Genomic DNA, 12,093 nt, shown 5'->3' on the forward strand with positions numbered 1-12,093 from the left:
TGCCAAAGGCGTTACGCAATAACCATCACAAATTGCATATGCAATATATAATATACTCAATGCAGTTATATTTTGAAAGTATTTTAAGTGTTTTTTGACTTCTTTCAGTTGTCTGTGATTCACATCATTAATGCCCATTTTACCCCCACACTCGGGGGAATATGAGCAAAACACATTAACTTGCATTTTACAGTTGTACTTGTATACGTTTAGGAGTAAGCAGTCAGGATTCTTATATAATATGGCTAAATTGTTAAGAAACATCCCAGCTGTAAAATTAATTATATTAGAAAAACCGAGAGATATTGCACCCGAAATAGAACTAAGGTGCCCATATTCCCCCGACTTCCCTTACATATATTTCTGGTGGTGTGGAAGAGAATGAAGGACTGATGGCCTGAACACACCATCAGAGTAAATAAATGTATTATTATTATTATTATTAGTCTATTATTATTATTATTATTATTATTATTATTATTATTATTACTATTATTATTATTATTATTACTATTACGCACGCCATAAAGTTAAAATTTGTAATGTATTATTCTGTGTATAGATATCTTTGCAAGAAAGAAATTCGACTTTCAATCTTTCTCACCAACCGTTGTTATCTTGACACTGCTACCATCATCGTTTGACATTCTAAGTTGATTTACTTTTCTTTGTTCAAAATACTCCTATAGTTGTCGGGAAATCACTTGAAAGTTCCGTTTATAGAACGTTTTCCTGATTATAGTCTCTTGTGTTTACGATTTTGTTATTCTGTAGCTGTCTATTTTTGCCTGAGATTAAAGGCATGCAGCATCAGGAAATCTTACCTCTCAATTCAAAAGAAATAAAACCAGTAAAGTAAGGAATTACAAATCATACCAACAAAGACAAAAATAATCTAAAAACAGTACAGCTAGCACTTACATATTAGACCGTTCTTAAGAATCACCTTGTGAATACTGCAATTGTGTACCTCGTTTTTACTGTGACAACGTGTTTTAGTTTCGTGTTAGCTTTCAGTTTATTGTATTGTTTGTTTTTGTTTTTTGAAGAATTTTAGATAAAGGCGCAAATAGCCAGAGTAGCTGACGCGCCCTTTTTAAACTCCCACTAACTAACCATATTAGACCACCGAAAACAACCAAAACGTGGTGCTCACCACATTTCAACGAATTTTCACAGGTAGGCAGTATCTTCACCGAGAAACCTAATTAACGCTTATTGGTCCACTATAAACAGATTTTTCGTCATGTCGTCATCTTAGACGTGACTTAAATTTTCTATACATCATTAGGTTTGACCTCATGGCAAAGAGAACGTCTAAGAATTAATATCTGTCGCAAGTAAGTTGTAGTTCGCTACAGATTAAATTATGAGATGAAACAAACGGGTTTCATTTTATTACGTCTCGTGTAGAAATAATTAAAATAGAATATGAAAAAAATTATTCTTCATAGAAAATTAAAAATTAAGCAGTTTATATCGGCGTGTATAAGAAATAAGCATAATATACAGAGAGTTCCAATGCAGACCGGTCCCACTGCAACCTCTACATAACAGAATCGGTTGTTGGGCGGCAAGTGGTCATACGCCGGAGTACGGACAGGTGCACGCACGCTTCCCTACGTAGACCAGTCACACTCCACCTCTTACCGCTTAGCTTGTACAGTATATATCTAGATGAATAAATTAAATTGTCTATGTATTTCAATGTAAAGTGCTCTTTAAACAAAAAATGAAACTTAATATTTGAAGGAATGTAAAGGTATGGCGATATCCTTACTATTTTATGCTGGCACTTCTGAATTCTAGAGCTTCATAGAAAAAAAATGGAATTTACTAAAGATTATTATTTTTTTTTGGTCTTACGGAATATATTTGTTATGGTAACAATTAATATTAGAGGATAAATATTGTTACCATAACAAATGTATACTGTAGGACCAAAAAATTAATAATCTTTAGTAAATCCTTCTAGCAACAGTGCATATTTCTGTACACATTACTGCGGAACCCCGGCCATCAAGTCACTCAGCTGAGTACGCTCCTTTTATAATTGCAGTTGACTTAATAAAATGTCAACATACATGCCCAACTTGGAGTTAGGCCACAAAGGGAAAAACACTGGAGGAGAGGAGTTCGATCCGGTGCTGTGGATTGGACTTCGGCGTAGCTCAATGGTGAGAGCGCTTGGTGCGGAGGACCAAGGACCCGGGTTCGATCCCCGGCGCCGGAGAGAATTTTTCTCCTCTAATATTAATTTAAAAAATGGAGACAATAGAGCTTCACAGAAAAATTGGAGCTAATCCGAAATACATACTACCAGGACACAGGAGATGTGAAACTAAGATTTCCGTAAATGACTAAGCATTTTAAAATTAATAAAAGGAATACAGAAACAAATGGAATGAATACATTAATGTATGACTACTAATATTATTTCTAAAATAATCCACACCTTTGGAGTAACGGTTAGCGCGTCAGGTGGCGAAATCAGGTGGCTCGAGTTCGAATCCCGATCGGGGCAATTTACCTGGTTGAGGTTTTTTTCGGAGTTTTCCCTCAACCCAATATGAGCAAGTGCTGGGTAACTATCGGTGCTGGACCCCGGACTCATTTCGCTGGCATTATCACCTTCATCTCATTCAGACGCTAAATAACCTAAGATGTTGATTCAACATCATAAAATAGCCTACTAAAAAACTATACTTGTTGGAAAGAGAGATATTACAAGGCCAAAACAACGTGAAAATGTCGGAACTTCATGAGTTCGGTAAAGGCTTATGAATCAAACCGATGATGAGACGATGATAATGATGATGATGATATCATGGCCTATACGAGTATCTTCCACTGAAGTATTGTATATAAGTATCTGTAATATATAATCAGCTAAGTTTTTCAGCGTCGTGATCTATTTAAACTTGGGAGTCCATGTTTCATTTGCGTTATTTCGTGACACAGAAGCTACACATAACAGAATCTGCTATTACGCCCTAATTACTTTGCTGATTTGCGAAGACCCCGTTTCGCCATGTCCAGTCTCCAGAGAGATTGATTGATTAATGGATATTGTGAAGCTATTATCGTCCTTGTCGACATAAAACTAGGTATGGAATGGAACATAAAATATCTGTGCTGGCAATTTTTTTAAATACATAGCAGGTCAGAATTACAGAAGTTCATACTAGAGCAAATACAGTACGGCTTCACTGCATGGAGTCTTGCTAAGCATAGTGTCCGACGTTCGTAAATTCAAACCCCGTCGAAGGTGATGGCTGTAAAAGACAATAAAATGCGACGTGTAATAAAATAAATTATTTTAACACTTTGCAGCACAGTAAGCCAAAAAATGAAAACAAAATATAATTTTTTATGTTTGTCATATCATGGATCATAACAACGGTTCGATTTTTTTTTTTTAATTTTAACTCTACACACAATTAGAAAAAAAGTAATGGTCACTCTGAGCGACCACTATGCCATAGCAGGGATTTTGATATTATTTAGAGAAAAAGAGAAAACTATGGTTCTTCTGCACAAACATTATGCTGCAAAGGTTTAATTTTGTAGGCACTCCTATTGAATAATAGTTACAGAAAATAAACTCTTGATGGTGTTAACAATATAATAAAAATAACTCATTTATTGGGAAACGCATGAAACTCATAATGAGGGAGCATAATATGCTACGTTCGTAACATTCAGTTGCTGTCTTGTTATTCTCAAATTACAACACTGTTTCTTCTTATTTTCCATACTGAATTGTGCTTCACAAATCTCCCTATCGTGAGTAGCAGGTCTCTGACTTCGAATTGTTATGTAAGAAAAACGTTAAAGGAGTAATAATAATAATAATAATAATAATAATAATAATAATAATAATTTTTATTGCTAGAATAAAGATACGTCATATTGTTTTTATTACATAAAAATCACTCTAGCACCCCAGAAAGAGTACATACTCTTGCTCAGAGGGCATCCACAAAATTTTAAAATAAGTATTTAATTAAATAGCAAAAATAAATAAATAAATAAATAAAAATAAAAAGAGAAAAATGAAAACACAGATATTACAGTAACTGAAACTTTGTATTGCCTCTCTAAACAATAATTTGTAATTGATCTTTTTTCTTTAAAAATAAGGAGCATTAGCAAATTCAATGTTTGTTAATTTAGCTGTTATTGTGTTACAGAACCCTGAACTAGAAATGTAAGTTATTTTTATTTTATTATTTTATATGATTTTCTCTACTTGTAACTTTAAGAACAACAGTTCAACAAATTCACTTTCATATAACATGACCCATGTTTTATTGTCACGTCGACATAAATATGAAGAGGATACTTTCTTTTTGCAGTGGCGGGGCCCTTAACTTACGATTGTTCACCCCGATTCTACGAGCACGGCTCGTACATGTCGCTAGTGCCGAGATGCGTAGACCATTTAGTTCGTCAGATACTATCCAGAATGCACCACAGGCTATGGGTTTAAATTGCACTCGTACTGAATGAAAGATGTTGGAGATGGAGAATTATTGGGATATCACAGAGAAACCGGAGTATTCAGAGAAGACCCCTATGTTGTCTGGACCATGGGCTTACCCAACACAAGTTAGTTTACTGAATTTATAGGATAGTAGGCAGAGGAAACACGAATATTAAAAGATTGCTAATACACTTATAATTTAATCTGCAAATCATCGCTGCTGTAGATATTCTTACTTTTTTGGTTTAAAAGTCATGAAGAAAAACATACATTTATATGATAGCCATTTCAAGTAGGTATACCCAAAAACTAACTCCTAACTTCTGAAACAACCTTTAGGTGTTTTCAGTAATCTTATATTCCCCATGATCCTATAATTACTCTAATTTTAATTATTATTTTATATCTATGCCCTCTCGCCTCTCTCATCCTAATTGAGTCACCATAGATCCAATTGGCTGGTCTCTATATTGAGACGATTCAACAAGACTCAAGTCATAAATCAATCGACTCTCTACCGAAGAGCCAATTGGCTAGTCTCTTATATTGAGGCAACTCATCCTGCCTAAGGTATTTCCGTGGTTTTCCTTAGGCGCTAAGAGAAATATCAGGATGAGCCCTAAGAGAAATGAGCTACGGACCTATATGCCCTTCCCTATAAAGTTCCCCAATTTCTAACAAAACGAGTAAATGCCCTAGTTTAAAATCTATAAAATACCCGTTACATGGGTGAGGTCACTCGTCTAGTCGGATTGCGAAAGGACAGAGAATCTTTCAATTTCCAGATTTAAAATTCGCGGCGTTTCTTCCGACGGCCTTTACCTGCCTTAGTCATCGAATAACAGACGACTGAGTCTTCTCGACTCCACTTGCGCTGCGAAATGGCAAAATTCCTTTCAATGTGCAAGCTTACTCCTGCCATGCGAAGAGCAAACAAAGAGTCTTCTCGACTCTACCTGCACTGCGAAATGACAAAGTTCCTTTCAATGTCCAGCTTGATCACATTTCCCTTCCCTCGCGTATGTGGTACCTAAAAGGTTACGTCCATTTTTTGGCTTTCCCTCTTCAAAATTTTCTAGAGCTCAGTAGAGTGAGACAAGTGGCCAACAGGCTTGGAGCTCACATATTCAGTTTCTTTCAGCCCTGAATTCTTTGCGAGGACGCGTTTTGCGTACCTTTTTAAGTTTCTCTTCGCACTTCTCCTCTTTCAATTCAATTAAAAAAAAAGTAATCTTATACCGTGTTAAGTTTATATTCATATTCGAATTATCCTCTTCTCAAAATTACTTATAGTTTAGTAACTTTGGGAAGAGTTAATGGTGAACAACTTGCTTAAAGTTCGGATAGAATTCTTCCAAAAAAGACAGTATTTTTCTTGCATCATTAGCATTTTGTAAGTAATCAACATCATCTTGTAAATTCTTGTTGCCAGAATTTTTAAATATTGGCTTTCAGGTTTAATTATGTACGTTATATTCTACATTGAGTTTCCTTGTCGGCTTACTATTAGTCGAACGGTTAGTTGGATTTTAAGTCGGAGAATCGGATTTAATTCCTAGTTAGTGCAGATAGAACCTTTGGTGAATAAGGAAAGCGTTTTGATTAGATTTCAGCGGGGTAATCACTTCTCTTCTTTCTCATCAGTAATATTTATTTAATGCTGTATAGTGTAACGTGTGTATCACCTCACAAGGTGCCCACGTGTAGTTCAGCGCATTGCTCCTAGAAGAAAACTCTAAATACTCGTGGAGGTTAATTAATGAAGATGAAACTACCAGTAGTTGAAGAAAAATTAGGTAGAATTTAATCCAGAGCATATACGTCATCCAGAGATGCAACATTAATACACGAATGCGATGTGGGATTTTTCAATCTATCCTCTGTGGTTTTTATAGCAAAATAACCATCACACTGCAATAAATGAATTCCATATCACTTTTCGTACAGCATTCATGACAGTTTGATTCTGCAACGGAATCTCGTATTGCACAGACATTATTTGATTAAGGTGAAGAAGAGTAAAGAACCCTTGACTACCGATTGCAAAGTTCTGTTGTACGTGGAGATTGGTCGGATAAGTAGAGATCCAACACACATGCAGAGAGAAATTGAATGTAAACAGCATCAGCTCCTCGAGTGTGACAGAGTGCGCTTCTATTTGCACAGCTCTTCTTATACACGTACGTTCATGGCTCATTTGTAATGAAATGTAAGTTATCACTCGGTACAAAAAAAAACATACAAACAATATTACCGTACCGTCATCACAACTATCACACTTTCACTACTACTGTCATCGCCGTCACTACTACTCTCATCGCTGTCATTACTACTGTCGTCGCTGTCATTACTACTGTCATCGCTGTCACTACTGTCGTCGCTGTCATTGCTACTGTTGTCGCTGACATTACTACTATCGTCGCCGTCACTATTGCTGTTATCGCCGTCACTACTGCTGTCAACGCCGTTACTACTTCTGTTATCGCCGCCACTAGTGCCGTCATCTTCTTCACTACTGCCGTAATCGCCGTCACTGCTGCCGTCATCCCTGTCACTACTGCCGTCATTGCTGTAAGAACTACCGTCATTGCCGTAACTACTGCGATTATCGCCGTAACAGCTGCCGACATCTCCGTCACTACTGGCGTCATCTCCGTCACTGCTGCCGTCATTACCGTAATATTTCTGTCATTACTGTAACTACTGCCGTCATTATTTTAACTACTGCTGTCATCGCCGTCCCTACTGCTCTCATCGCCGTCACTGCTGCAGCCATCTTCGTCACTACTGCCGTCATCTTCGTCACTACTGCCGTCATCTTCGTCACTACTGCCATCATTACCGTAACTACTGCTGTCATTACCGTAACTACTGCTGTCATCGCCATCCCTACTGCTCTCATCGCCGTCACTACTGCCGCCATCTTCGTCACTACTGCCGTCATCTTCGTCACTACTGCCGTCATCTTCGTCACTACTGCCGTCATTACCGTAACTACTGCTGTCATTACCGTAACTACTGCTGTCATCGCCATCCCTACTGCTCTCATCGCCGTCACTGCTGCAGCCATCTTCGTCACTACTGCCGTCATCTTCGTCACTACTGCCGTCATCTTCGTCACTACTGCCGTCATTACCGTAACTACTGCTGTCATTACCGTAACTACTGCTGTCATCGCCATCCCTACTGCTCTCATCGCCGTCACTACTGCCGCCATCTTCGTCGCTACTGCCCGGCTACTGTTATTGTCATCGTCGTCCTGTTACCACTACCACTACCACTACTGCTCCTGTGCTGGTATCTACTACTACGAATCGTCTGCCAACGCTACAACACATTCCACTCGATACCGTGATTACATGTAGTTGAACAAATGCACGGGTACCGGTTGAGGGTTATCTTCGAATCGTTGTGAAACGTCCGCGTAAAGTTCTGCAGCAAACTCTGATCCTGAACTTTCTGTATCGTACCTTTGACATGGAATGTACTAGTATTTCGAAGACGATTGTGGACAGAAATAAATGTTTTATGATCCAGACTATCACTGTCAGGATGAAGTTCAAAATAAATCCTTTGAGCTTCCCTACTATTCCCCCTAGCAGTAGGTAGGCAAAGTGAATGTCCATGTACTCATCTGAACCGCTCCATTCTACCGTACGAATACAAATGACTCGCAACGCTTGGTATGCTACGCTAACACTATGACGTAGAAATGCCGCGTCTGTAGCTCAAGTGCTAACAAGCTAGTCTTCCATTCAGGCGACCCGGGTTAGATCCCCGACCAAGTCGTGATGGGATTTTTGGTGGACAAAACAGAAGTTGCAGATAGGTTTTCTCGGGATATTCCCGTCTCCCTTTATCATTCCAACACTCTCCACGTCCCCTCGTTTGATCTATTGTTGGAAATAGTAAAAATGGACTGGGATAAAGTTTTGTAGTAGTAGTAGTAGTAGTAGTAGTAGTAGTAGTAGTAGTAGTAGTAGCAGTAGCAGTAGCAGTAGCAGTAGCAGTAGCAGTAGCAGTAGCAGTAGCAGCAGCAGCAGCAGCAGTACGGATTTTCGTCGCAGATAGAGGAAGGATTCGAGCCTCGGAATCCTGGGACTTTTCGGACTACTCGTGTGTGGATGGGACCCGGCTCTGTAAGAGGCTGAGACAGGATTGCCCACCTCTCAGCATCGGATACAAGAATGCCACCCAGGCCACATGTCGGATTTGGACAATCATCGCATGTAAGGGCATACAAAGGGCCAAAGCGTGCCTAAGTGTACGAATCTCTTCCCGGGTCCTGCCCTCGTATAGCAACTAAGCTAATGGTGTAGGGACTTTAAACTTAAGTCTGTAATTTCGTAAGAAAGCGCTTCCAACTTACGCAGTATTTACGAAACCTATTTAGTCTGAAGTTCTCGAAAATACTACAAATTATGGGAAGGTAGTTCATAGAATTTTACACAGTTTTCGTAGGTTTTGCATAGTTTGCTTCACATGACGAAGCTACAGCGAAATGAGACGAAATGAGATTAGCATGACGCTGGAGTCCGTCAAAAAAGGCAGAGAAGGAAATAATATTGAAAACGGGCAAAACACACATACCCTCGACGAGATTCCATTCCATCCCACAAGTTCGTAGAGCACTTTCTGAACAACAGGAAAATGCCGATAGAACTCTGGAACGTTGAAAGTGTATATTGTTCGGAAACAGTATAGAATATACAGTCTATAAAGAATGTTTCATTACTCCGAAGAACATTTTCCATTTTTATAGCAAACATTTACAACATTCACTATATGGAAAAAAGTCTTCAATCTGAAGAAGCTCGTGCCGTTCCGTAGAAGTAAACAAGTCTTCAGATAAGCAACATATTCAGAATTTTTTGGTTTTTCAGAGGTACATCATATCAGGTGAGAATGGTGGGTGTTCCAGTACTTTCCATTGTCAACGGCGCAGAAGATCCTTCACGCATTGTCATGAAGGATAATAGGGATCGTTTCCAGAAGGTGGTACAGCATGGTGCAGTACTGTCCCATATATGCCATACGCTACAATGAACCTTCACACCGCCTTGTGCAGAACGCACTATCCTTTGATGAGAAGAGCCTAGATGCTTCCACTCAATTGATTGCTGCTTCAAGCGTGCCTCGTTTCGTCCATAAGGAGGATCCGTCCAAGGAAGTTGTCACCTATCCTCTGGAAGCAGTTCAGCACTAGGGATATCATATCCTGAACTAGCACCAACAGATAGCACGCTTGTACCTTGAGGGATGCGCTTTTCGTGTGCATTTGTTTTCCGGTATATAAACATAGAGGATTTACGTAGTGTATTAGTACATTAAATACTCTTAAAAACAACTCAAAATGTCAAATTTTTGTTGTGTCCCTATATGTAAAAGCCAGGGAAAGCCTTTTGTCTTCATTCAGGTCCCGAAATATTCTAAATATATGGTTTAAACCTTAAAAAATTTAAGTAATTAAATTGCGGCTAAAATAATAGCTAATAAACAAAAATAACTACTTCAAGTAAGGTATTGCTGGCTACAGTTTCATTTTGGAAGAGGGAAAAGAAAAATTAATAAAAACGTATGGAACCTCGACAGCAAGATAAGTTAGCTTAGATTATATTATTTAGTACTTCTAGGAGTCTCTGAAGTTTACGCCTGCAGTAAACTCTCGACTAATTGGGATGTTTATTATCCAGGACGATTCATAGTGAAATCTATGTTTTTACTCCAAATTTTCAAAATCATTCTACATAGTATTCAAAACTGCATGTCCTTAACCGTCCTGCATGTCCTGCGATTATATATCATCTTATCAAACATTGCATTTGATCTTTCTGCAACTAGAGAAAAAAATACGAGGAATTCAATCTCGATAGTCCCTTTCCTACCAACAAAAACACATACACACACACACACACACATTGGTGGCTGCATATCCTGTTTATCACCTTCGACAAAATTCCTATTTTATTTATTTATTTATTTATTTATTTATTTATTTTATTCGTGCACCTCGTTCTCAAAGTTCTCGTTTAGGTTCATGAATATTCAATTTACTTGTATATATTCTGCATAACTGCAGATTTTTCCATCCATCTCTTGAGCGAAATCGTTCAGTATTACACAAGTTTCCTCTGTTATTTGTTGTAAATTAAATTAAATTATGAGGTAAGAAAATACTGAATTATATTAAATTATACTAGGTTATACGAAATAATTATAAATCTAATTTTGACACGCACAGAAAACCAACAAGCGGGAGAACGTAATCAAATATAGCATATGACGTAATATAGACCTACTACATGTTGTGCCCCATGGAACGCTCCTGCCATCTGACGGTAAAGCTTCGCATAAGATATCCCTATTCCTGTGCAGTTGTATAGCACTGCCATTGTTGCACCTCAGTGATTCGATACAGGGCTATAGCCCTGGATTCGATGGGGTATCCGACGCGCTAAAATTTTGCGTATCCCAAGAATATTGTGTAGAATGTGGAGCACGTTTTTGTGGCATACGTCTATCTCTGCGGCAAATTCACGTTCAGTCCATCGGCGATCAACATCCAGGAGGGAAGCAAGAAGCTGAATAGTATGGTCGTCAATTTGAGGTCGTTCTGATCTCAGCAGGCAAATGTGCCCACCGTTGAGTTAAACTGTTGGCTGTTTTTGGTAATTCTTTCTGTCTGTGTGCAGCAATTTCTCTTAATAGGTACTCATGTATATTATATTATACTTACTTACTTACTTACAAATGGCTTTTAAGAAACCTCCAGGTTCATTGCCGACTTCACATAAGCCCGCCATCGGTCCCTATCCTGTGCAAGATTAATCCAGTCTCTATCATTATATCCCACCTCCCTCAAATCCATTTTAATATTATCCTCCCAACTACGTCCCGGCCTCCCCAAAGATCTTTTTCCCTCTGGTCTCCCAACTAACACTCTATATGCATTTCTGGATTCACCCATACGTGCTACATGCCCTGCCCATCTCAAACGTCTGGATTTAATGTTCGTATATTATATTATAATATCAATTATTTACGAGTAAATTTATCCAGGAATAATGTAAACAATTCTTACGGCCAGTTTCTTCTAAACATTTTTTTTTCTTTTTTAGAATTTAATTCACAATCATAACACTGCAATTTAGGGTATACGATCACGACCGTGTAAATTTATTTATTTGATACCTTTTTATTGCTATTACTACTACTACTGCGATCAAAATATTATGGAGAATGCATTAACTCCATTGGAAGAAATGATCGTCTGTTAAAATATACGAATTCTTTGAATTTCATGTATCCTTGTAGATTACCATTTCCTGCAAGAAATAACTGTTCCATTCACTATATTATTCTGTTTGAACGAACTAGTTAACCACCTTCATTACTAAAGATAGCTAGTCTTCTATTTTTCGCTTAATGTTCGTGATAGATGTTTGTTGTGAATTTATCGTAGCGTGAATGTTTTCTGATGACAAACGTAATACTTATTAAACACTGTATATGTATACAAAGACTCTTCTTCTGTAGAGATTACTACAAATAGTGTGCAAACACCTGTAATCACAAGATTATCAGGCTAAAATGACATCGTGGTAAAG

At 38.0% G+C, this 12,093-nt stretch overlaps 1 long non-coding RNA gene and 1 other non-coding gene across 2 annotated transcripts in view; both read left to right on the forward strand.

The window, feature by feature from the left end:
* The window catches only part of LOC138694554 (uncharacterized), a 512,327-nt gene that overhangs the window by 71,895 nt on the left and 428,339 nt on the right, over window positions 1-12,093 (forward strand). The gene's annotated exons all lie outside the window — the stretch shown is intronic.
* On the forward strand, window positions 2,161-2,233 carry TRNAP-CGG (transfer RNA proline (anticodon CGG)). Its single transcript has one exon. It is a non-coding gene; the product is annotated as a tRNA-Pro (tRNA).

This window comes from Periplaneta americana, chromosome 2 (assembly GCF_040183065.1).
Source record: "Periplaneta americana isolate PAMFEO1 chromosome 2, P.americana_PAMFEO1_priV1, whole genome shotgun sequence".
Classification (NCBI taxonomy): domain Eukaryota; kingdom Metazoa; phylum Arthropoda; class Insecta; order Blattodea; family Blattidae; genus Periplaneta; species Periplaneta americana.